The sequence below is a fragment of the Agelaius tricolor genome, unplaced genomic scaffold (genome assembly GCF_023055355.1).
Source record: "Agelaius tricolor isolate 1412-34295 unplaced genomic scaffold, bAgeTri1.0.p SCAF_40, whole genome shotgun sequence".
Lineage (NCBI taxonomy): Eukaryota > Metazoa > Chordata > Aves > Passeriformes > Icteridae > Agelaius > Agelaius tricolor.
The window spans coordinates 2581016-2584834 of NW_027269300.1; positions in this window are offsets into that span (position 1 = coordinate 2581016).

A 3819-nucleotide genomic window follows, 5' to 3' on the forward strand; every position below is an offset into this window, starting at 1 on the left:
GCTTCAGTTGCAGCGGCAGCAGCGGCAGCAGCAGCGAAAGCAGCGAAAGAAGCGACTTTGTTGGCTCCCTCTTGCTTCTCCTCTCCCTGTCCCGCAGTCCCTTACCCTGTCCCGCTCTCCCTTTCCCAGTGACCCTCCTCTCCCAGTCTCTCTCTCCCCATGCCCCCGGCCCACCCCCAGCCCCGGGCGGGGCTGCCCCGTGCCTGGCCCCGGGCATCCCGCCGCAGTCTCGCCTCCGGCCGGCTCTGGCCGTGCTGGCGCTGGCGCTGCTGGGTGGGCATCAGTGCCTGGGGCTGGGGCGGCATCGCCTCCCTTTGGCTCCACTGGCCCGAGCCCGGCCCCGGCCCCGGCTCCTCCCGGGCCCCACAGAGGGCACAGGCGGCCACTGCGGCTTGCCCAGCCCGAGCTCTGCTGCTCGGCAGCGTGGCCGCCGGCCCCGAGCCGCCGCTGTCCCGTTCCCGGGAGCGAACGCCTGGGAATGGCTGGCCCGGGGCGCTTGAGGGGCGCTCGGGGGCCCTTGCTGGCCCCGGGCCGAGCGCTGACAGCTGCGTCCCGCCGACAGGGAAGGCGCAGCAGGGCCTGAAAGAGCAGGACAGGCTGGGCTCGCTGCTGGGGCGCGGCGGCTTCGGCAGCGTCTTCGCGGCCACGCGGCTCTAGGACAGCGCCCCGGTGAGCGGCGGGGCCAGCGGCGGGCGCAGGAGGAGGGGGCGGACGAGGAGGAGGAGGAGGCCGGAGGATGGGTCTGGGCAGGGCGGGCGGTGAGCTGAGCCCGCTGCTGCCCTTGGCTTGCAGGTGGCCATCAAAAGGGTGCCACGGAAGCGCGTCCGGCACTGGGGCGAGCTGGTGAGTGAGCGGGGCCAGCGGCAGCAGCCGGGCCGTGCCGGGGGGGATGAGCCGAGGCCCGGCAGGGTGGAAGCTACCAGGACGCCCCAAGGGAGAGCAGGCGTGGGGCCAGCACAGGGCACAGAGCATCCCGGTCTGGCTGAGGGCACCCCGAACCCCGGCACGGCATCGGCCCCACTGACGGCATCGTGCTCCTCCCGCAGCCCGACAGCAGCAGGGCCCTGCTGGAGATCGTGCTGCTGGCCAAGGTGTCCACTGGCTTCCCTGGTGTGGTCCAGCTGCTGGAGTGCCTTGAGCTCCCCAACGACATCTTGGTAGTGCTGGAGCACCTGGAGCAATGTCAGGACCTGCAGCGTTTCATTGGGGCACGGGGCTTCCTGCCCGAGGAGGTGGCGCGGGAGCTGTTCCGCCAGGTGCTGGAGGCCGTGCGGCACTGCACCAGCTGCAGGGTCCTGCACAGGGACATCAAACCAGAGAACATCCTGCTTGACCTGCACACTGGGCAGGCCAAATTGATCGACTTTGGCTGTGGCACCTACCTGCAAGAGACAGCCTATACTCACTTTGCAGGTGAGCCCATGCAGGGGTGTGCTCCTGGTCCCGGAATCTCATGGCCCAACATCTCACAGCCCAAGCTGGGTGTGGCAGCAGGGATTCTCTCTTTTGCTGCCCTTCATGGCACTGAGATTTCAGCCGAGTTGCTTTTGAGCAGGGCTGAGTGGGGAGCCAGCTTCCAGCCCTGCTGGCAGCTTTTGCCCACCACTCTGCCCACGACTGGGGCTGGGGCAGCCAGCCCAACAAAAACACCCATGGGTGGGGGTAGCAGAGAGGGGGAACAGGAGCCTGAGCCCCAGCCGGTTTGGTGTGCAGGTGAGAAAGGCCTTGGACTGCTCCACTCACCTGGTCTGTTTTGGGTTGATAATGTTTTTTGGGGCAATTCAGGTGGGGATAATGATGGCATGGTTTTTCGCAGCACTGAGTGGGTTCTTCCTTATTATGGTCAGGCCTTGCCAGGGCTTTCGCTGCCCTCTTCCAGCACCAGTGGCTTCTTTCCCAACCCCAAGTCTTTACACAAGTCCCAGGTGCTGGTGAGAGGGCAGTGGTCACCCCATGTGCCACTGGGGCAGTCCCCGCATGCCCAGGGATGCTGGGGCCAGGCTCTGGGAGCAGCAGCATCCCCCTGCTGAACTCCATCTGTATTCCATAGGAACACGGTCATACAGCCCCCCAGAATGGAGCCACTTTGGCTGGTACTATGGCAGGCCAGCTACCATCTGGTCCCTGGGCATCCTGCTGCACCAGATGGTCTGTGGGAGCACCCTTTCAGGAGGGGCCAGAACATCAGCTGGGACCATCAGCTCTCGCTGCCACAAGGGCTCTCTCAAGGTGGATCCTCATCTCTGGCCACGGGGGGAATCCCAGTGCTGGGAGCCAGCAGCGGGCTCGTGGGCATCCCGCTCTGGCAGCTGCTGAGGAGGTGGCACATGTCCTGCTCTCCTGCTCTCCTCCAAAACAGGGAATTGATGGGAAAGCTTAGGCCCAGTTCTGACCACATACAGCAGGGCCTGGCCTGAAGCTGAAGCTGTTCTGTCTCATGTGGCACACCAGCCCAGTGCCCTGTGCAGGGAGCCCCAGCCCCAGAGCACAGCACACAACAGTGCAGCCCGGGCTGCAGCAGCTGCCCTGCAGCCCTGGCTTGGCTGTTTGTGGCAAGGGAATGCTCCCTGTTTCCAGCTGTCCCTGCAGGATTGCCCCAGGGCAGAGCCCAGCCGGGCTCCCACTGCAGCCCCTGGAGCCTGGGGCAGACAGTGCTCCCAGAGCTGAGGTTCCTGGGGAGCACCCGGAGCTGTGCCTTGCACTCTGTTGCCGTGTGTCACAGTGCAGGCTGGCTCATGCTGTGTGAATGTACCAGCCCTGGTTTGACTGCCAGGGGCCTCACCCAGTCACATCTCTCCCAGGGCTGCAGCATTTCACTGGCCAGAATCTGACAAGGCATAGAGATCAGAGCAATGAAATTACCCAGACTGGGTTTCTCAAAGGCCCTTTAGAAGGAAGGGCTTGACAATAAATGCTCTCTGTTTGCCACATGAACATCGGGGTGAGTGCTCTCTCTGTCTCCAACCCACTCCCCCTCCAGCCAACGTGACAGCCACCCACTCCCTCACACATCCCCTTCGTCCCTTCCCACTGCCGTGTCCTGTCAGGGCTTCCCAGCCCCTCATACCTTCATGGCCCCAGCCCCTCAGGGGCTGCCCCAGCCCGGCCAAGCTGCCCGGCAGCAGCGCCGCAGCCCCACAGCAGCTCCAGAGGAGCCCCATGCAGAGGCACCCGGGAGCCCTCAGCAATCCAGCCAGCAGCACACGGGCAGGAGGACACAGAGGGCGCTTCCTGCCTGGCACAGGGCTTGTGGCCATCTCCAGGCACCGCTCTCACAGGGATCCCCGCAGCTCCAGGCCCTGCCCAGCCGCTCTGTCACCAGCACAAAAGCTTCCACAGAACCATCAAAGGCCAAGGGGCTTCTGGCCATTTTTCCTGCAACACTGCACGCCTGGGCAGCTGGGCCAGCCCAGGGACCCTTGTCCCCCTCTTCCCCTAAGCCCTGCAGAGCCTGGGTAGCAAAAGAAAGCTCCTGGGAGTCTGTGTATTCTAACAAACTCTATATTCATATAGTAAAGAAAAACCAAAAAGAAGAAAAGAACAATCTGAAAGCAATGGAAAATTCCCCCTGGCTCAGGTGGTCCCAGCAGACAGAGCCTCTGGCATCAGCTCTCTGCAGAGCTGCAGCAGCACAGCCAGCCGAGCACCGAGAGACGAGGCCGAGTCCTCCATGCCCTGCGGAGCTGATCTTGCAGCCTCTGGAAGACGGAATATGGCTCACTCTGCAGTGCCTGGAGGACATCCAATGTTGCAAGTGCCATGTCTGACACGGCACTGCTGGTGTCCTCCGTCAGGTGTTGAAGGGCTGAAAGAGAGAGG